Source organism: Micropterus dolomieu, linkage group LG09 (assembly GCF_021292245.1).
Source record: "Micropterus dolomieu isolate WLL.071019.BEF.003 ecotype Adirondacks linkage group LG09, ASM2129224v1, whole genome shotgun sequence".
In the NCBI taxonomy this organism is placed as follows: Eukaryota; Metazoa; Chordata; class Actinopteri; order Centrarchiformes; family Centrarchidae; genus Micropterus; species Micropterus dolomieu.
Window position 1 is genome coordinate 1,137,581 of NC_060158.1, and position 23,453 is coordinate 1,161,033.

At 40.0% G+C, this 23,453-nt stretch overlaps 1 long non-coding RNA gene across 1 annotated transcript; it reads right to left on the reverse strand.

Annotated features, from left to right (window-relative positions):
* Positions 1–142: 142 nt before the first annotated feature.
* LOC123976992 lies at positions 143–23,453 on the reverse strand. Its single transcript, XR_006826489.1, has 3 exons — positions 23,367–23,453; positions 22,304–22,371; positions 143–417 (listed from the first exon to the last, which is right to left on the reverse strand). It is a non-coding gene; the product is annotated as an uncharacterized LOC123976992 (long non-coding RNA).

The following is a 23,453-nucleotide window of genomic DNA, read 5'->3' on the forward strand; positions in this document are numbered from 1 at the left end:
AACAGAGAGAGTGGAAATAATCACTTTAATTTTAACAAAGAAAAGTCAGTTAGTATGATTTTATTTTTGGGTAAAAGGTGGTTCACAAACAGAAACAGCCACTAAAACAAAGACTCATCACTCTAACAACGGTTATATACATTTAAAACCCTTTCTATTCTTTCTTGTGATTGGTTAGACTCACCACATGTGGCCACCTAAAAGAAAACTATTATGAAGGTAAGTGAAAGTTTAATCAGGAATCTTCATTCTTACTCTCTCTCTTTCGTACTCTTTATTTATAACGGGTCCTTCCTCTGCTGCAGTCTGCTGTCATTTCAGTGTCAGATGATTGTCCACATCCTCTGCTATTTGAGCTTTACCGCCTTCCGCGTCCATCTGGAGGATATTCCTATACTTCGCATGGCGAGACTGCCCCTGTAAACAACAACACCACAACAGTGTTCAAATGCCCAAAACTCTTTACATATTAATAGGGCTGACCCCTAATAGTCAAAGATTCGATGCTTCGATGGGCGGAGCCTGATTCCACTGTCAATCTCACAGTTGAAGCTTCGCAGCGAAACAAGGATCATGCCATTTTGGCGATATTGGGGTGCTCAAAGTCTGATTTTACATAGAACTACCTGTTTTCTCCCAATATGTTAATATACAGCCTATTACAATAAACATTTCAACGTTTAATGCTGTACATAAACATGTAAAAAGAATAAAACTTTAAATAAATATTTTTAAAGTGCGTGAATAAATCCAAAATTAGCTTCGGCTCGCTATCGCCACGCACAAAAACACACATGATTCAGATCAGTCGACCGTAGGCAGGACTTGATGATTCCGACTCGACTACATATTTACCTATTATGCACTCTATAACAACTTTTAACAATTCTTTAAGACCTGATTAGTCTCTCCTGTTTAAACTAATCTTTAGTGGAACACACACTGAGCATGTCCTGTAGCATTGCAGAAATTTGTGGTACAAATCAAAAAATCCAATCAGTGCTTTTCAGTTGATGTGATGCTGGGAAGGTAAACAAAGATGTATCCTGATGCACTGACACACATCATATGACAAACACAGAAAAACAACAGAAAATGTCAAAACCAGTCAGTATCTGGTGTAACCACCATTTGCCTCACGCAGTGCAACATATATCCATCACATAGAGTTGATCAGGTCGTTGATTGTGGCCAGTGGCGTGTTGGTCCACTCCTCTTCAATGGCTGTGCGAAGTTGCAGTCAGGTCGAGACCCCGATGAGGACGACGAGATAGCTTCCCTGAGACGGTTCCTGACAGTTTGTGCAGAAATTCTTTGGTTATTCAAACCGATTGTTGCAGCAGCTGTCTGTGTGGCTGGTCTCAGACGATCTTGGAGGTGAAGCTGCTGGATGTTGAGGTCCTGGGCTGATGTGGTTACACGTGGTCTGCGGATGTACTGCAAAATTCTCTGAAACGTCTTTGGAGACGGCTTATGGTAGAGAAATGAACATTCAATTCACGGGCAGCAGCTCTGGTGGACATTCCTTCAGTCAGCATGCCAACTGCATGCTCCCACAAAAGTTGTGACATCTGTGGCGTTGTGCTGTGTGATGGAACTGCACATTTTCAAGTGGCCTTTTATTGTGGCCAGCCTAAGGCCTTTTATTGTGGCCAGCCTAAGGCCTTTTATTGTGGCCAGCCTAAGGCCTTTTATTGTGGCCAGCCTAAGACCTGTGCAAAGCCCATGCTGTCTGATCGGCATCTTGATATGCCACACCTGTGAGGTGGATGGATTATCTCGGCAAAGGAGAAGTGCTCACTAACACAGATTTTGACAGATTTGTGAACAATATTTGAGAGAAATAGGCCTTTTGTGTACACAGAGAAAGTCTTAGATCTTTGAGTTCAGCTCATGATGAATGGGGGCAAAAGTATCAAAAAGAGCTCCACCTTTACCATCTGCAAGATTAAAGTGATGAACACATGCAGCAATAATTCTAATGATGTAATATTATATATATTCTGAAATGAGTCATTCTGCATGAATACTTTTACTTTTGGTATTTAAATTAGACGTTAATGCTTCTGTGCTGAGTAAAGTTATGAATTCAGGACTTTTACTTGCAGCAAAGTTCTTATTTGTAGAAATTCTACACTCTGGTATTGCTACTTTTATTTAATTTAAACATCAGGGTACACTGCTGGTCTTCTCTGAACAACATTTGACTGACTCTACAGACCTCGTCCTTTTTGTGTCTCACGCTGGAAGTCAGCGTTGGACATGTTAAATATTTAATCTCATAAAAACCAAACCCAGAGACTTGTTTATCCAGTAAACACAACAAGTCGCTCTGTGTTCAGATTCAGGGGCGACAGACAGACACTACAGAGTTTAAATGGGAGTGAATTTTAAGTTGTGTGTGTAAACCTGGGAAAAGGAAAAGGAAAAGGAAACAGCCTAATGACTAATATTTACTTAATCTGCAGGACAGTTTGATGAATAGTAAAATACATGTTGCACACAAACACACACACACACACACAAACACACACCTTAACACCACACCATCTTTCAAATAGGCCCTCAAAAACAACCTTTTCAACACTGCAGTCCCCAGTTAATTTCATTCCACGCTCTCGCCTGCTCTTCTTTTTAACCAATTACTTTCATCTGGCCCTTTGTAAAACTCGTTGAATACTAAAATCTAATTTTTTATTAATATTATTATAACAGCGTTAGAAAATAGTTTCTATTTTAAACAGTTTTAAGGTGTTGGCAAATGTTATATCATTTGAGTTGTGATTTTTTTTCATTTAAAACTTAAAAATTTGAATAATTATTAGAGATTAAGAGATATACATCTATCCAGAATCTCACACTCAATTTCGTGAAAAGTCCAAAACATTCTCAGACCAAACTTGTCACATATGGATGCTTGAGCAAGACCGCTTGGCGTCGCCTTTTAACGCTCTGTGTACCCTTTACCATCATTTTTGGACGTATAGGCTTCCACGGTCAAGTTAGCAAGAATCAATATGCAACATTCAGTCAGACTTTCAAAATGACACTAGTGGTTAACTTTGTGAAATGTAGCAATTTAGTCAGATTGAGGCAACACAACTACTTAAGTTTAGGCAAACCTCATGGTTTGGGATTAAAATAACTTATGTACATGACTTAAGTTACATAAGTTAAGTAACGTTAACTAAAAACAACCAATGCAGACTTTTAGTTTCACACAGGAAACAAACACCAGTTTTCTGAGGTAAAGTCTGCTTTCTGGCCCACCCATCCACCACAACCACCTCCTAACTTTGACTTTTTCTGTTATTTATATACTACAGCTACCTTTAGCGATCATCAACGACGCTACAGGGCGTCCCCCAGAGAACGGGATTTTTGAGCACCAATTTTTTTATGCTTTTCTTGTTTGTTCTTATTCATTATTAATCTAATCCTCTCACGACCCCAGACATTTGTCTTGTGACTCCTTGCAGGGTTCACGACCCACAGGTTGAGTAACACTGTATTAAAAGATCAGTCGTTTTGGGGCTGACATTTAGTGTCTTTAAGACCAGATGTTGAGCGGTCTGGAAAGCACCTGAGCACAAAGACAGTGTTCGCTCTCTGACACTGAGCTTGAAACAGCGTGTTTGTGTGTTTGTGTATTAAGTGTGTTGTGTAGGAGCGACCCAGTGGGATTGAATCAAAGCGTCTGACTCCAGCTGCATCTTCATCTAAATCTGCTTCCTGTTTTCAAACATGTCGACCGCCGGCCAACTGGCTCTCCGACCAGTCTGGAGAATTTCAAAACATGGATTTATGACATGATAAATTCTTCTACTTCTTCCAGTCAAATGGTCTGTGATGGTGAAAAAAAAACAGAGCTGAGGGGGGAAACTCTCTCCCCTTTTCATCAACATAACAACATAACAAATTATAGAAGCGGGGTTTCCCAGACAATGCCCAGGACACCGATGTGGAGCTAGTCTTTGGTTATTTCAATGCATTGTTCTAAACAGTTGAAGGCCTTGTTTTTGAAGAAAAAAAAACAAATTAATTTGTTAAAAGCACAACTTTGGAATTAAAAATTATGCAGCAGTGGAAGAAAAAAAAATTGTGAATGTAATAGAGTCAGGGTTTTTTTTGTGTGTATTTTAAAAATCAGTATTTTTACTTTTTTATCTCATGTATTGTACTGCAGCAGAGAAGAAGCTGCTGGTTTGTCTGCGACTACAGGAGAGCTCCATGTCCAGAAAGGTCTGACTACTACTACTAGTCTAGAGTACTAGAGTCTACTTGAGTAAATTTCTTTAACGTAACATCCATTATATTTTCAGCTGAGAAACACAAAATAGTTTTTTCACATTATATATTATACTTACATTCCACTATACCTGGAATATATATATACACACACACACACACACACACACACACACATATATAAATAAAGACATATAAAAGACATTCAATGAGCTAAAAACAGAGACAACTAGCAAATCCTCCCATTGATGAAGCAAAAAACAGAAGACGTTTTTTCTTGATAAACACTTAAAATGATTAATCGAGTGTCAAAGTGGTTGTGGATTAATTTTCTTTCATAGAGTAAGCAACTGATTTATCATTTCAGCTCCAAAATACAAACAGGTTGACAGAAAATACACAAACTGCTGTAGCTATAAATGTAATTAAAGTAAATGCAATTAACCTTTAATTGACAATAAAAACACAGTCTGTGTGTGTGTGTGTGTTTGTGTGTGTGTGTGTTTGTGTGTGTGAGACGCTTACTGACAGAACACAACAGACCACCTTGGGCTAAACACACACACACAGCAGGCTGCAGGTGCCTGTGTTACATTAGAGATGCATATTTCACTCACAGCTGTTAAAACCGTCAGTGCAAACCTGAACATCTGGCTGAGGGGGACGGGGGACACATTTATTGGGCATACATGACTGCATCGCACACCCCCTGGAAACACAGCTGTCAGGTTAATGGTTCCCAGGTGAAGGGTTCCCCCATTTGTTTATCTAGCAAACGCTTATTTTAAGATTTTGTTGTTATTTCAATAAAAACCTCATCACTGTTTCCAAAGATTAAATTCAATGTAATGGTTTAATAATTTAGTCCAAAGATGCGCAGACGGCATGTGGTTTGTGATGAGAAGGTGAAGAAGAAAAAGTACTAGAACACGTTTACTCAACATGTAAATTTAATTCAGTCGGAATATTTATATTTAATTTAATTAACTAGTATATTACATTATTTTTTTTATTGAGTTTAGTTTTTTGATGTAAGATACTGTTTCCATAAAACACTGATAAAAAGGACTTAAAAAAAATAAAGATACAGTATAAAGAAAGAAATTTACAGTCAGACGTTTCCAATTTAAAATGAAATATAAATAAATAGTTACAAATAAAAAAGAAAACATTTGAATTACCATAAAAGGAGAGGAGCTACTATCTGTTTACCCAACCCGTCACATATGGATGCTTAATCCATACCCCCTCCACATACATTGTGTGTCAGGACGTAGTATAAAGAGCAACAAACAAACTTAAGCTAAACTACGTAACACACATATTTCATATAACTAAAGTCCTGTAACTTACATATTTACCATATTTATCTTTTCCTAAACTAAGTTAACCAAACTGCTAGCGTTTCACATATATTTTAAAAGACACTGAAGTCCTTTGGATGAGGGACGAAACGTCTTCCAGTATCTTCAACCAAGTCCAGTTGCCCTTGACTTTAAACTTTGTTGGATAACTATGACCTGGATGACTGAGAATCTTCATAGACAACAAGACACTGCATATTTATTTTTGCTAACTTTACTGCGGAGCCTGGTACGTCCAGAAATGACACTAAAGGGTCACCTAGTGCATTAAAAAAAAAAGTGACCAAGGGATCTTAACTAGTGGTGCGTTCCATTTGACATGGGAAATTTCAAAAGGGAACGCCCCCTTTAGTCGGATTTCCAACTAGGAAAGTCGGGAGAACCGCACTACCCCCGACTTTGTGATCCAAGATGGCTGCTCTGAGTATCAACAGTTAGTGAAAGCTGTAGTTTATACTGTTTATTAGCATTTCTGTGTACTTGTGTCTCATCAGCTGTTCTCATGCTCAGGCGTCACATGTACACGCTTTGGAAAAGCCGAGGCTATTATACGCAAAACGGCGATTTTGCGTGTGTAGGAGACACCCCAGGTTTATGTGTATGAGACGCATCCAGGCCACGTGTTTATATGATGCCCCGGGGTGACTGGAAATGCTAGTAGCGGACTTCCGGTCGCTAAGTAGCTAGCTAGCTAGCGTTGTAGCTAGAGTTGACAGTCCCCCGAGGCAACTTACCCTAACCTTAACCGAAGTCATTAAATATATGCATATCGACCAGCTAACCCTACAGCTAGCAGGTAGGGTTAGCCTCCTTTGTGTTGCAACGCTACTGCAAACTGCAGCGTATCATACACACACAAAATCGCCGTTTTGCGTACAGTAGCCACGGTTTTTCCAAAGCGTGTACATGTGACGCATGAGATGAGATCGGGTTGGTCTCATAGAAATTTTCTGACCCAAAGTGCTGTCCAACTGCTGGACGTGTTGTTCCTGAGTTTAGTATGCGTTTTTATTTTTATTTTTTAAATCAACCGGCGTTGGTAGAAATAACTTGTAACCGGAACACCGTCAACTCGGGTGTGACATCATACCCAACTCGGACCTCCAACTTCCAAGGTAAATGGAACGCAGCTTAAGCGTCCAAATGTGACGAGCTTAAATAGCAAACATACACAAACAAACAAAAACAAAACATACATTTACATTCTTGGAAACATTGTTGGTTGTAAAACAAAATACTAGAGTCTATATTTTCCACAGTAACAGTATTACTTTAGATGAAGACTGGTCTAATTGAAAACACCTGCATGAGGGTGGGCAGGGCCTTTAATTAAGTAGTATTTGCACCTGGGCAGGTGTGTCTGAATGGTAGTGGGACAAATGTAAACGCCAATCATTCTTCCAACTTGGATCCTATTTTAGCTTGTTTCAAGAGAAGCTTAGCCACAAATACACGTCTCTATTGGCCAGATCACAGTCCATCGTGCTTTTTATGTCCTACATGCAAACCACTAAAGTTTTCTTTCTTTTTCAGTGAAACCAACCACCTCTGGTAGATTTCTTTAATGCAGACAGTAACTTTGGAATATTTGTGTCAGTCCATTTAATCAATAATAAAGTCACTTGAGGTCATTTTCATGTATAATGAATGTAAGGCAGATGTGGTTTGGTTTTCAGATAATAATTAAGTATGATGGAGCAGCTCTGGGATCAGATGAAATGGTTTTTCGGGGGAACAGGGAGCTGGTCACGGTGGTTTGGGCTGCAATGGAAAATAGAAGGACGTGGGTGCAAGTGAGGTGGCTGCGGCGCAGTGACTTTTATTTGATGAACAGTAATGGGCCGAGCTCATCGTTTAAAAATGTCCGACCAATTTGGGTAATACTGCAGAAGATGGGGACAGCGTTGCTGGTGATTAGAATGAATAATAAAACTAGTTGAAAGGAAGGAGTGAGCTTTTCAATGGGTTTGTAATTGGATGGATCCAATTTAGCCAGGAACCGGTGCCATGAAATCAAGAGGATTGTTCCATCCTTAAAGACAGCGTCTGACTGAAATAAATGGCTGTTAGCACAGACTCAAAACTTATTAGGTTTTTTTTTTAATGGCAGTTACTGGTTGACACTGGCAGCTGAGGAAGGAGTTAAGATGTTTTGAATGATGAGCTTCAGGCAATGGATGATTTGTCTCTGTAGAGTGGAGACATTTGAGACATCATAAACGCTTCAAAATCAATTCCAGTATTATTGCTTTTAAATTCTCCATTCGCTTAATGTTCAAGTTGCCATCATCACAAACTGCTTTGCTGATTTTCTCTCCAAATTAAACATTCAACTTTACTACTTTCTAAACCCAAACAACACAGCAAATATATGAAAATGCTTTTGTTTTGGGATTTAAATGAAACTACGGTTGTTGTCAGTGTGGTTATAGTACATTAACCCGTTAGTAAGCTCTTTACTCACTTTACCAACAAACAACAAAGCATGTTAAAGAACTCAACAATTTCACCATTTACACAAGTTTGTGTGTCAAAGCTCACCAAAGTTTGTACAGTGCAAAATTAAGAGATGATTCTGCTTTACGGTCATACTCTTTTTAATTTTAATTTTGTGATGTTTAATGAAGGCACTGTGTTTGTGTGCTGTAACACCTGGCTAATTAGCTCAACACCTACAGCAGCACCCCGTTCTCATTCCCAGGGCATCAAATACCTTCGCTTTGTAACTTTTTATTACATATGTTACATAAGTTATGTATGTAACATAGTTATTTTAACCCCAGCCATGATCTTTTCCTAGACCCTACCAAGTAGTTTTTGGTGTTTAAACCTAACCAAATTGTGGCATTTCACAGTTTTAACCACTCGTTTTATTTTGAAAGTCTAACCGGACAATGCAGTTGCATATTTATTGTTGCTAACTTGACCATGGAGCCCTACATGTGAAAAAATAACACTAAAGGGCTACCCAGGGTGTTAAAAAGCGACAGAGTGACATGAGAAGATTAATCTCATGTTGAGCACAAACAAGAACGAGGAGGTGATTAGCTTAGCTTAGCATAAATACTGGAAGCAGTGAGAAACAGATACACTCACCAAGATCTCTAAAGCTAACTGATCAAAATGTTGTTTGTTTAAGGCGAGACACAGAAGGCAAAAACATTGTTTTATCATGCACTGGTCAATTTTAAGATTTTGGGCTTAGTACAGTTTGTACCTGTGCAGCAACACCTCCTGCCTGTCGGTGTCTGCACCTTACCCATCCCCAGTACCATTGGAAGGCCCTCTCTCTGCTGCATTAAGTTGTTGGATCCAAATATGGTCATTTCTGTTGTACAAGCAACCAATCGTGAAAGTAAAGAGGCGGATTTAAGCTAAACCTGAAATCTTTACAGGCCGTTTTCTCAAAATGAGTTTTTCCTACTCTGAGCCGAAAATCTCCACTTCAGTAGTACATACATACACAAAACTTTAAAGTCGTATTCCTGACTATATTCTGAAGGTTTTTAACGGAGTGGTTTGTTCATAGATCATTCATAGCTTGACTTAATCCAGTGTTCAGATTTCAGTTCTTGAAATAGATGTAAATTAGCGCATATTTCATTAGATACTGCCTCATTTGCAAATTTAAACACAATATTTCACCTGTAATATAAAAAAAATATTGTCTTACAGTTAGTAATCAACCACACCTATTCACCTGCAGGGTGTTGCCTTAATCTTTAAACAGTTTGCCAAAAAGTGAAATTATTTCTTTGAAGATTAATGTTTGCGGTTCAGCTCTGTGTGGCGAGCTGCTGTTGATACAGCTGACACCATCTGACACTGCAGGCAGATGTTGGTCTGAGGAGAAAACTGTTTTTCGTGTGGCGTCGTAACATGGAAGACTGAAAAAAGAAACGCTTACAAGTCAAAGAATGTTTTGGCAAAAAGGCAGATTAGTACTTCAACCTAGAACAGGTTTACAACTTCATCTTACACATTTCACCCTCCACAGGAGTCAGACTCACACGAATAGTTTGGTCACCCGGCGACCTGCAAACGTGCATGTGGAATGTTGGATTGTGGGAGTTGGAGGCCCTCCCTGACCCAGGAAATGGGGTTGGATGAGGTCATCACAGAGGGCTGGAGCGGTAGCTGGGAGCAACGAGCCAAAACAGCCTCAACAAACACTGACAGGACACTCAAACACAGACGTCAGTGTTTAGAAAACAGTGTCTTCTGATTCCTCCGTCTTCCTCCTCCTCTGCTTTGTATAAACCTCAAACCACAATCTTATTTGATCATTAGCTTAGCTCGGGACACTTCTCACAGTTTTTTCAAAAGGCATCTTCTGTGTGCAAACAATTCCTCTTTTGTAACTGTCTTTACTCCAACAGAAGAGGTAAAATAAAGTGAATGATGCAACACAGCCAAGAAGCTGTTCTACTTTGACTCGATCGGACTCGTCCCCACAAAGGTTACTGGTCAACAGAGCAAATATGCTCTTCAAAGTTGATCAATGTTGAACTACGTGGAACAGTCAAGTGGGTTAACTTCACCTATCCGGGCAGACTGCCTGATCAGACAGTGATTCCTTTGTAATTAACTGATTCCTGCAGCCTTCATGAAAAACATTTGGCATTATCAATAATTTACATTTCACAAATTTCCCATTTAGGCTTGTTATTCCTTTGCATACGTGCCACTTAAAGGAATTATATACTAATGGACACCTCCTCAGATTTATCTCAGAAGCTGTTTGTCTCAGTGGTGAACTGACATTTTACAGATGAAGTTTTGTTCACCTGTATCGACCTGTAATCAAGCTGCAACTCATTCATTTTTAATAAGCTCCACCTTTACTCACAAACAAACTTGCAAACTGCAGCTGTGCACACGTCCTCAGGCTCCAACAGGTGCAACTGTTTTCCTCCTGATTGCAGTATGTGTCCTTTCAGAAAGAGAGCTCCTTCAATGTCAACAGCTTTGTTCATTAGTTGTAAATAAAATTCACCCAAATGATCAAGACGTGAGTTGAGTTATTGATCACTGCCACAGTGCTGTTTTTTTTTTCCTGTTTTGGGAAAAAAAGGCTTTGCATGAAACGTTGAAAAATCAATTGTTTTAGTTTGCATGCTTACATTTTTGCTTATTCTTTTCCAGTGTGAACACACTAAAGACTGAAAACCTGCTTAGAATTACTGTGTAGTTTGGAATTGGGGACACAGGTTGAGTCTTTTGCAGATGAACTGTGATGATTTTGTTCTACGGGGCAGGAAAAGACTTAATTTCTTTTTTAAAAGCCCCAGGAACAGATTAGCACCGATTTACACGCTGGTGTTGCCAGACATTCCCTGCCTTGTTTTCGTCTTTTCCACTGCCTTTATAAACACAGAACGACGTCTTTGTCTTTTTCAGACAGCAGACGAAAAGACAACTGCCTATCCATAAAGATCAGGGGTTTCCACACTGTGAATCAGTCTGATCTTTTCACTGCTGCCAGAATTAGATTTCATGTACTTATTTCCAGGTTGAAGAAAATGTCAGATTGTCAGCAAGTCTGAGGATCCAGTGTCCAGGATCAAACTGTCTCTATCTGTGTCATGCCACGAAGAAACTGACATTTCAGCTGGTGGAGTTCTGTAGGGGAACTTGAAGCACTAAATGGCGAGCTAACAGTGGTGGAGTCCACGTGCTGATAGAAGACAATCACAAATACCCAGGACTTTACAGTTAGTTAGTTTATATTGTGAAACATATTGTATGAATGTCTCGAATGAAGAAGTATACAAGTGAAGTATGCTTTATATAAAACAGACTGGTAACCTGTTGAATCTTGTTATTTTCAAAGTGGAGATGAATAAACAGCAGGATTTTCAAAAGGAGCGATTTATCTCTAACATCTAACATTAATTAATCACATTATGAGGTGTTTCCTGATGTTTACTTCTCTCTGTAAAGACGGATCTCTCTCTGACATTTTTCCTCCGTCTACACGTGAACTGTGAAAAGCCATAAAGACAGAGAGAGAACAAGTTATACGACCAACATATGGAGGTATTTGTTTTGACTGATCTCAGCTTTGCTGCTGGCAGGAGGAAAGGCCTCTGGCTGTCAACACTATAAGGTTGGAATTTACTTTGGCTGCTAGATGCCAACATCTATATATTATTTTACCTTTACCTCACAAGTGGTGAAGCCTGAGGGACGGTGATGTCAGTTGCTCTGTCCATTCAACACTCGGATGTATAGTGAGATGCCTCTACATCATCATGCTTCGTCTTTCCAAGAGGATGCATCTTTATGTTTTTGGTGACTCGTTCCTGATCTTTCTTGCAGCGTGAAAATAACTCTGTCGGACTGACTCCATTATGTTTTTGGTCTCAGAATTCCTCTCAGGGAATGACCTCCTAGATCCATATCAGTCTGGTTTTAAGAGTGCCCACTCTACTGAAACGGCTCTTCTGTCTGTAACAGAAGTCCTAAGGTCAGCTAAAGCTGCAGCCCAATCATCAGTTCTTATCCTGCTTGACCTATCAGCTGCCTTTGACACAGTCAACCACAGGATCCTGCTATCCGCTCTCTCAGCAATGGGCATCTCGAGTAAAGCACTCCTGTGGTTCGAATCCTACCTCTCGGGGCGTTCCTACAATGTTTTGTGGCAAGGACCATTATCCTCCTCCCACTGCTTCTCCACAGGGGTGCCCCAAGGCTCAGTGCTTGGGCCCCTTCTCTTCTCAATCTACACCACCTCACTGGGGCCGATCGTTCGCTCGCACGGCTTCTCTTACCACTGCTACGCAGACGACACGCAACTCTACCTATCCTTCCCGCCAGGCGATCCCACTGTCTCGGCGCGGATCACGGACTGTCTATCAGACATATCTGCATGGATGAAGGCTTGCCACCTTCAACTAAACCTCTCTAAGACTGAACTCTTGGTCATTCCAGCCAAGCAATCTATCCATCATAACATCAAACTACAAACTGACTCCGCAACCATCACTCCAGCCAAGGTGGTGAGAAACTTGGGTGTCATGATTGATGACCAGCTGTCCTTTTCAGACCATGTTGCTACTGTCGGTCATGCCGCTTTTCTCTATACAACATAAGGAAAATCAGGCCCTACCTCACTCAGTACGCCACCCAGCTTCTGGTACAGGCCATGGTTATCTCTCGCATCGACTATTGCAATGCCCTCCTAGCAGGTCTTCCAGCTTGTGCGGTGAAACCCTTACAAATGGTTCAGAACGCAGCAGCGCGTCTGGTTTTTGATCAGCCTAAAAGGACTCATGTCACTCCATTACTCAGTGACCTCCACTGGCTCCCCGTGGCCTCCAGAATCAGATTCAAGTCACTAATGCTTGCATAGAGAGTGACTACTGGGTCTGCACTCATCTACCTAAACTCCATAATACAAACTTACATTCCTTCTCGGCCGCTATGCTCCTCCAACGAACGCCGCCTGGTTCTGCCATCCCTTCACACAAAGCAATCCCAGTCCTGGCTATTCTCATCTGTGACACCACGATGGTGGAACGAGCTACCACACGCCATCAGAGCAGGGGCGTCCCTCTCTAACTTCCACTTTTTCTAACGCTTACTTCCCTCCATAGGTATCTACCCCATTGATGAGATATGTACTGTGAGCTCTTACTAGTATGTATCGTCAGTTGTAGATCTGTAGTTGATGTTCTGTTGATGCTTGTATGTTGTTCCTCAAATGTAAGTCGCTGGATAAAAGCGTCTGCCAAATGAGTAAATGTAAATGGTTGTTATGATGGTCACTGTGTCCGATTAGGCGTGTATAGAGTCATAAATTCTTGCCGTGACTCGGCCGAGAGACGTGACAAGCTACACACTTTTTATTAATTTGCACTACATCCAAATCTAGCTAGATTTTCATCTGTCATAATCAAAGGCATGAAATCACTGGTAGGTGCAACATATAGAGAATACAAAATAAAGGCGCTACAGAGGTGCTATAGCTGAGATTCAACGTATAATACTATCGTTGATAATCACATGTTGGGTAAACATGATTCTCAGCTGCATAATAACTGCTTATTAAAACATATATAACATTATATTAAGTGATTTTTCTTTCTATTGCATATTCCTTTAAATGTTCACATTTGAAAATGTAAAATGAAAATGTATTTATCAAGGGTTCAATCAGTTTATGTGACAAAACATTACTAAACAGGCACAAACAGATTTTTTTTTTATTCATTTAAAATTTGAGTTAATTGTTTTTGTTGTCTATTTAAGTCTCGTACTGACAGACTGAGGTGGATGTGAAGAGCAGAAGATCATCTGTGGCCCTCTCTGGCCTCTTGTCGTTTCGTTCTTCACATAACGACTTGCTGGAAACGTTGAGAAAAGCGGCTCGGAAACTCAGGACACTGAACTGTCGTTGACTTAAAGGACCCTGATGAGTTTTTCATCTGAGACCTGGGACACGTCAAACATGGCCGTCCTCAGCACGCAGGCCTCTGAGCGTCTATAAAATGCTTTTATTCAGGAAAAGACAAACTGTTCTCACTGGTTTATAACAGCGACCGTAAATCTGCTCCATCATTTTCCATTTCAAACCACTTTTCTATAATGCGAGCTTCTCTGCAGCAGACTACAAATCGCACTGTCAGGATGATGTTATGAGAAGAAGATAGCGTCCTTAAAGAAATCAGCTGTATGAGTCCCTGAATTGACACCCTCCTCCCGTTGTTAGCTTAAGTGCTCTTGAGCAAAACGTCCCCAGTGCTTCAGCCTTAGGGCACGCAGTAGAAAATATTTTCCTTTTTAAAAGAGTTCTGCATAACATTCTTGTGCTAATGATGGACAGTCAGAACAAAAAAAGGATCAAAATACACATGTCAAACCTGGCGCCTACATTACCCACAATGCAACCTGACCACTGAGTCTTTTTTTGGGCTTGTTAAGCTGGTAGCAGCTGCAGCAGGGATGAGCAGCAGCTACAGAGGTCTGGTGAGCTCACTTCTTTCTAACTCCTCACTGTCTGCAAATAGTTGTATTATCTTTTATTATTCTTATAGTACTTCCCTTTGTTTATTCCATATTTATATATTTCTACATTTATTTATGTCAACTGTATGTTTGTCTACGTGTATCACCAAAGCAAATTCCTCTTATGTGTAAAACACTACTTAAATAAAGCTCCTTCTGATTCTGATTCTTTTCATTTTCAGCCCCAACCAACGCTGACTCATGTGACATCCCTTGAGCACATTTATCATACACCGTTTCCTCTGACACACTAAATGTACTGTGCCGTAGTGCTCTGGACTGCACTGGAGTTCCCCCTTAAGTTTAGAGTAAACCTTCTAACATACCTCAGTGATCAAGTAGCATGAAGTGTACATTTGGAGTCAGGAAAGTTAAGATTAGGCTGGCACCAAACACAAAAAAAAGTTGAGTTGAGATTAAAAAAGCATATTCTGTGCATGTTTTGCTGGATTACAGGTGTGTGTGTGAGAGCAGTTTTGAATGTCAAATACAACAAACTGTGTGCAACCGCCTCACTGACAAAGCAGTCATGATGATACAATTGCTGCTTTTAAATGCTGCAGAAAACAAAATGCATCAAATTAAATACATTTAAAATACACTAAACTTTTAAAAAACAAATCTTGATGTTTGGTTCTTATTAGACTAAGTAAGATTATTCTGTTTAACAACAACTGCAGCTCCAAGGACTCTCAGCCACTTGCATGCTGATTTATTTGCCTGTTTAGCAAATCACTGCTGTTTATAACGGAAAATACCTTCACATACACATAATGTACTCGAGTTCTCACACACACACACATATATATATATATATATTTCTCCACATATACAGCCTCTCTAAAGACTCTGTTACAAGCTATAGCTCCTCTTATGAGGAGAAAACTGCTATAGTCTGTCAAAACATCAGCGCCAAAGAGCCCAGGTTATTTTTTAAGACATTTCCTTAATGGCTCTTCATAAATAGATAAGTATCCTAATTGCAAGTGTGTTAAAATAATAATAAACAGTAAACAGCAATTAACAGGGGGAAGGAGAGTGTGTGGCCTCTGAGTAAAGACAGGACTTGGCTGCCTGTTTCTGTGTGGGAGTGTTTATGATGTTTTACGAAACATTCAGTCTGATCTCATCCACAAGGAGAACGTAAAACTTGTTTTCTTTAAAAATCATGTTCAGGTTTCACGTTTTTGAGTTGCCTTCGGGTGCCATTTGAGGCGGCCGAGTTAACAAGTGCAGCTCTCCCAAACCAGAGTCTTACTGTACGTCCTCTGTGTTTTTCTCTCCGAACTCGTGTTTGAGGCTGCAGGAGCGTTTGGCCCTCGAACAAAAGCTCTAAATCTGATCCTGTAACTGAGACACGCTGGTGTAAATCTACACTCGTGTTGCTCCTCAGGGATGACGACAGTGAAGCTTTGAGGAGGTCGAGAGAAACATTAAGCCGCCGGGACGACCATCGAAAGCAAGAAACATCACCTAAATCTCTCAAAAAATGTTAAGTAAGACGCGAGTGGTTAAAGGCAGGCCTGCCATTCTGTAGACACTTAACCCCTAGTTGCTCCAGAGTGCGACCTCTGAGCTGTATAGCAATTGTAAGTCACTTTGGATAAAAGCATCAGCTAAATGTGTAAATTTATTGTAATGACATGTGCAAATTACATGTGCAGACTATATGATTGGCACCATTGTACAATGCTTATTGCTCTTGAAGTTACAGCCTAATAATTTGACGTTAGCAGCTGTTTTTTGTCACAATTATAGGAGCTACATTTGTGTGATGTGCGGATCGGAAAAATTATGTGCACAAAAATCATCCACCCGCACTCAACCCAACTAATTATTTTCTCAGATTTATCCCACCTCTACGGGTCCTTTTAACTTTCCAGGTGATTGCTTTATTTGGTTGATGTAACCTATGAGTGTTTTTCTTTAACGGTTTGCTTTCATGATTAGAGAGGCTGCTGTCAGTCATTTTAAACGTTTCCATGGGCGAGGTAAAGTCACCGTGGCACATTTATGCAGCAAAACTAAAAGCTGTAGTTTTAACTTGACAGGACAGACAGAGGAAACTGCAGAGGAAACAGAATTCAACCTTTAGCTTCTGAAATAGTTTAAACACTCTGATGGAGCTCAGGATTGATCAGCAGGACGGCTGCTTTACTCCAAACAGTTTCGCTGAACCTGGACTGTGTGTGAGAAGAACACAAAATATGAATCAACATTAGATTCTGACTGATCCTGTCGGCACGTCTGGAGATAGAAATGTGAAGTTATGCTGCTGTGTCTCGTGCGCAAATTTGCACAGCGTCTCTTTTAATGTGGAGACGCTTCACACTATTTCACGCACCCCGAAATTCACAAAACGTTTCGCCCAAAGCGTGGAACAGTTTTTCAAGTTGAAATGCGTGTAGCGACGGTGTCATCAGCTGGGCCCGCATGGCCTTCATTTAAGTTGATCGTGTTACCAATGGTTTTTATTCGTATGATTTTATTTATACATCCGTACATATAATTACGGAGGTCCAGACTTCGGTGACCTCATACGACCGTGCTTGTAAAGCCCTGGATATACTTGCTTTTTAACAATGCGTAGGCGTAGACAGGCGTCGGCAACGCAAACGGCATTGTTCACATACTTGCTTGCGTACTTTGCGTGTACTTGGAGGATTAAACCTGAATCCTCCAGGGGGCAGGCCAGGACCAGATCATCCCTCGCCAACACCTGACAACCTCCAAATTTGCACATCGTAAACAAACCAAACATAGTGACACTCGAGCAGGTTGTGATTTTAATGAGACATCATAACGATCTTGATAATTACAGATTAGCTCCAGGAGTGTTATTGTAAACATCCCGCCATAAAGCTCCTTTTTTAAAGTCTGCTGCTGACCTTCTTCTTCTTCTTCTTTTGCGTTAATAACTGCATACCGCCACCACCTGGGCTGGTAGATTGCTGCTGACCTGCCGGTCAGATCGACATACTGCCCCCACGTTCATGTGTTGAATTGCATCTTGCGGACGCGTAGCGTTAATTCCTGGAGACGTGCACAATCTGCGCTCCAAAGGAACGCAGGATTTGCATGGCAGCCATCTTGCGTACGTGAATGTGTAGTTAAAAGCAAGTATATCCAGGGCTTAACCACTCGGTGTTGAAGGAAAGTGTGTAAGTGCGTGCCCACACACAAGGTGCGTTTGACTTCAGCAGCACTGACTTAACGTGATGCATGCTTGAAACAAGGCATGCTGGTTAGAAATTGTGTCCGACTTTCGCCGGCGCTGCAAAACGTCACCATGTCACATGACATTAAAACCTCGCGGGAGCAAGGCATCTGTAGGCACCTAGTCGGGCGGCCACAGTTGCTTTTCTCCGGTTGCAATAAAACTATTAAGATGCATCATCATGGGAGAGTTTTAAGTTTAAAAACACACTTTTGTACTGCATCACAAAATGTAACTTTTATAAATTTAAACATAAAGATTGTTTTGTTTACCTGCTGACTTTACACACAAGTTCATGTTCTTATCCAAAATGAATTACTGACAGCTCTTTGAGACTTTTTCATTTTTACAAGGCCTAAATTTAAATGAATAATAAAATGATAATACATTAAGAGGAGGCTGTATTTTCTTTGTGCTTGGGGCAAAACTGAGTATTACTGGGAATTACATCCATATTAGACGATTTTGCTCATTTATTCCTTTCCTTTAAAAGTAATTTGGTGTGAACTGAACGTAAACCAGTCTGCACACACAGATGATCTACCAGTCTTTGGAAAACACTATATTTTTATCGGTCATATGTCTGTCTGGGAAAACGTGTGTCTGAATCTTTTCTTTCTGTGTTTTCACATAAATGTCCTTCAGGTTATTTCACAGACGTATGATGTGAGATGGGAATCTGTGGTTGCAGTTTTAAAAATTGTCAGCGCCGTAATAGAATGACTGGAAAGAGACAGACAGACAGGTGTTAAACTGATAATCCTCAAGTGTCTGTCTTTTATTAAAAGTTTGTCTCCGTCTTCGACTCTGTGGTTTGTCTGCACTTTGGTTCAGGCTAAAACGTCTCAACAACTGTTGGACAGATTGTGATGAAATGAGGATGAACTGTAATAACTTTGGTGATTCTCTGACTTTCTATCTAGCGCCATCATCAGGTCAACATTTTAATATGTCCAAAACTTTGATTTATGACCAAATACCTGAAAAACGAATGACATCTCTTTGTGTTTACTGCTAATTAACAAATGCTAACACGCTAAACTAAACGGTGAACATGGGAAACATTATGGCTTCTAAAAATCAGTAGTGCTGATGTTTGGCATTATGAGACAGGTATTGAAAGTACAGCTTTGAAAAAATTCACTTACTGACACCTTTTTGGAAACTGCCGCCTTTTTCCAGGAAAAAGGCCTAAAATAACAAACCCAAAATGAAGCAGGAATAACTCCACAACCATTTGGCCTCGATGGATAATTCTGGTCTCCTTTGAAAGGTCAGAAGCTAAGGAATATAAATCCATTGGATCCATTAACATATTTATTTTACCATTACAGACTAAATGGAGTTGCAATAAAGAAAAATATGATATTTTCATCCTCGTCTGGTAAAAAAAATAATATTTTAATGCAATAAACCATCAAAACCATCATAATATAGATCATAATGAAACTGAATATCTTCTGTCCATATTTTGGCAATATTTACTGTTTAACTGTTGACTTTTACCTTTATAACATTATTTATGTCCATAAAACCACGTTCCAAATAACATAACAAGTTACCAAAACATTGAAATATTGATAAAAACAGTAAATATTGATCAATATTCCTATGACCAAAAGCACTCCCGTGCTTTACAGTCGTATATATTGGATATATTGATCCGGATTGAGCTTTTATTTGATACCCTAGATGTCTATGTAGCTTTATGGTCCCTAAGTCCCTAACTGTTAAAGGGCAACAGTCCCCTTAGAGTTATAGTCCCTAAGTAACTAAAGGGGGGATAGAGTGGGAGATGGGGAATCAAAGGAGTAAAATAAGCAAAGGTGGGAGACCTGCCTGTTTTTTTTTTCTATTTAACTTATTTCCCAGTTGCTTTTATGTTTTATGTAAAGCACTTTGAATTACCCTTGTTGTTGAAATGTGCTATACAAATAAACTTGCCTTGCCTTACGGGTCGACCGCCAGACCGCAACAAAGACCAGGTGTTCCAAAGCGGCGCTTCTCCTCTGCAGAAAAAGGTCAGAGAAGGCAGGCAGGGCGCCAGGTATTGTGCAATAATCAAGATGGCGCCTGGAGATATTTTTAGAAAGAAATCAGCTGACTTTTGGACTGAAAACGGCAAAAATCGGCAAAAGTGAGTCAGCGGTTGTAATTGTATATTTATATTGGCTCGTTTGTTCTTACTTTTATCCTGATAATTAGTCTATAATTTTGGTGATTTGAGTGATGTGCAGCTGATCTCAGGGAGAGATTAGCTTTGGTTTGAAAGGTTGGACATGAGGATACGTTGTGATTAGAGATAACTGGATGCTTATAACTGCAGCCATGTACAGTGTCACAGAGCGATTTATGTTGTGATATAAGCTTATTTAGATGCTTGGTGATTGATGTGTGTTTGATCTGGATAGAAATGGTTGGTTTGAGCTTCTAGCTGAGCCTGGATAGGGTGATGAAATACTAGTTTCAGACATGAAATTTCCATTTGCATTTTGCGCGAGAATTGCGTGCTGCCTCCGGTCCTCAAGAGGATGACCAAGCAGACTAGCTAAAAGTTAACTGATAGTTAAGCAAGCATAATTGCTCCAGTAGTTCGCCAACTATCCCTGCGAGGAGTCATGTTTTGTGAGGACACACCGATATCTTCATCGTGCCACTTTCTGGTCTGACGGGGGCTTAAAATGAAGTAAGAACCAGAAACAGTCCAATTATCAAACAGGTTGGAAACAATCCTCCAGGTTAGTCTCATTTGGAAGCGTAAACATGTGCAAATGATAATGTCACTTTCTCTGCAAACACACATCCATAAATCTGCAGAGCCTGGCTGACAATCCTCAAGATTTTAAGTTTTCTTCAGTATCACAGTAATCCAGTGATAGCTGTCTGTGCCTACATTGGTGCACTGCACACAGGAAATGCTAATACCTAATTCGATATACTTTTAATGCCGACGGTTTGCCAACATGTGAACAAATCTAGGCTAAAACAGAGCTGTAACTGTACTGTTGTGTGTACAGTTTTCCTGTACGACGACAGGTCTCACTTTCTGTTTTACTTTCCAGTTTGTTTACAACCTGTCACCGTGTTTCCAGATCTCAGAAAAGAACTTGGTTACAGCACAATAGAAATGACTGTCAGGACTACTAAGAATAAGACCAAAATAGGAATATTTAACAGAATTTCTCTTCACTTCCAGGTCAAATCTGTGAGGGACACAAAACAACCAAAGCGAGAGTAAAAAGCTGCGAAGATAAGAAGCAAAAGGACTGTAGGTCAGTCAAATCAAGAGCCATAGATAATTAAAACCTTGATTACCGATGTCCCTCACACTGCCTGAAATCTGGATTTACAGATAGTTTAAATCCATTAAAGGCAATTTGTTTTTAGTTGTTTGTGCTTTGTCTTCCGTCCTCTGTCTTATTTCCTACTTGCATTGACTCTGAAAGGACGCACACATTTTCTTAAATCAGCCATAACTCTTTTAAAATAAAACCGCATGTTGGCCCCCGTTTTGTCGCTAATGATCCTCCATGAAAAATGGGGAGTTGTCAGAGAAAGAGGGAGGGAGTGGGCGAGAGACTAAGACAGCGTGTTCTCTCTCTCTCTCGCCAGCATCTGTCAGCAGCTGCAGATTTAAAGGCTGCTGAGGAGGAAAACAATCATTAATACAGAGCTAAGAAACCAGACAGTGAAGTACACACCATGACTTCATCCAACACACACACACACACACACAGTTAGGATATGATATCATGCTGAGGATTAGTAATCAACTCATTGATGAGTTTCCCTGGCAGACAGTTCACTGTGTGTGCGTGCGTTTCGTCCATCTGCAGTTTATTTATAATTTATGAAGTCAATTATATTTTGTCTGTTTTGTTTTAATGGTTGTGAACCTTTAAAAAAAAATTCTCTCTGGGTAAATGTTGTCGGAGGTCAAACAGAGCAGTGACCTCTGAACCTGTCTGGGATTCAGTGTTGTTGCTCGTGGGCACTAAAACAGCTCAGACGGCTGTCAGCTTGCAGCTCTTCATTCACTCGCATCTCTTTCTTGCGACGAACCTCCTTCAAACAGTTACAGCTAATAATCCTGCAAAGGTTAAAATAAACCTGTTGTTTGTCTCTGAGCTCCTCTGAGACACATTTAAGGGGGTTAAACATCCTTAATACTGTTGATTTAATACAAATATGTATATTTAAAATATTATAAACATGATGAGAATGTGTAATTTTTATTTACACAGTTTAGATATGTTTCTTTATTCTGCACTTTTCTACATTTCAACTAACTTGTTGATCTGAACATGTTGTTTGTGCTTTCATGGGTTTTAGACGCTGGAGAGAAGAGAGCTATAATTAGTGGTGCAAACTTTTCTAAACAACGTCGGCAACAAATATCAGTCTGTCTTTGCCTGTTTTTTTTTAAATGTAAAAAGTATGTCCGACACCAGTTGACAGTACTTACGGTCACTTTCCAGGAGCAGCAGGATGATCTACAGCCTCTCTCTGCAGCGCAGCGTCGCCCTCCAGCTGCTGAACGAACCACCAGCAACAAGGAGATATCAGTCAAAAATAGATTGTAAACCCATTCAGTGTTCAGTTTAGTTCCTGGGTGAAGTGCCATTTAAAAGCAGTTTGTGTACCACTCAGCAGAATATACTTAAAGGATTACAAGTTAAAGTGGTTCTGCTGTGAATGATTCATTATTAGCTGGTGTTGTAATGTTGTAGCTGCTCAAGGTGGAGCTAGTTTTAACTACTTTATATACAGTCAGCTATACTGCGTGCACAATTATTAGGCGAGTGACCATATCATAATTTTCTAACTCCAAGCTGTATAAAGTTGAATTCTCATTGGATTTAAGCAGATCAGGTGATGTGTATTTGTGTAAAGAGGGAGGTTGTGGCCTCAGGAGATACATCAAGGTGTGCATAATTCTTAGGCAGCTTCTTAGAGATGTATCTCAAACTCAAAGTCAAAAATTGTAAAATGTCTTGCAGACGGATGCTTGTAAAATAGCTAAACCTGTGAGACAATCAAACATTTTGTTGCTACTAGTCAACTGGGGCTCAAAAAGCACATGGAGAAGAAATAATAATTGTGCACGCAGTGTAGTTTAGTCCAGTGGTTCCCAACCCTCTACAGGGTCACCAGATAAATCTGAGTGGCCGTGAAATGACTGAACGGAGGGGAAAGATGACAAAGTCTGTGAAAATCTCGAACTGTTATTGAAATGAAAACATTTGAGAAGTTTAGACGTGAAATGTCTCTTTGGTGGAACAGCCAACAACTCTGAAATGTGAAAAGACTACACAATTTCTTTTTTTTTAAATTGTCGTCCTTAATAAGCCTATAAAATGTGTTTAATGTAAACTGTTAATTTGTAAAGTAACTAGTATCAAATAAATGTAGTGCAGTAAAAAGTAAAGTAAGTAAAGCAAAACTGTACTTGACGAAAAGTAATTTTGTAAGCTGCAATTTGTTGCAGCAGCTAGATAACAATTATCTACACAGACATTAGACGTTACCTTGTTCCCAGTTCTCTCAGCCAGAGATGTCCCTCAGGTAAGGGTGAGGACACCTGTACATACGGGCCCCCTGGCAGCGTTTGTGCT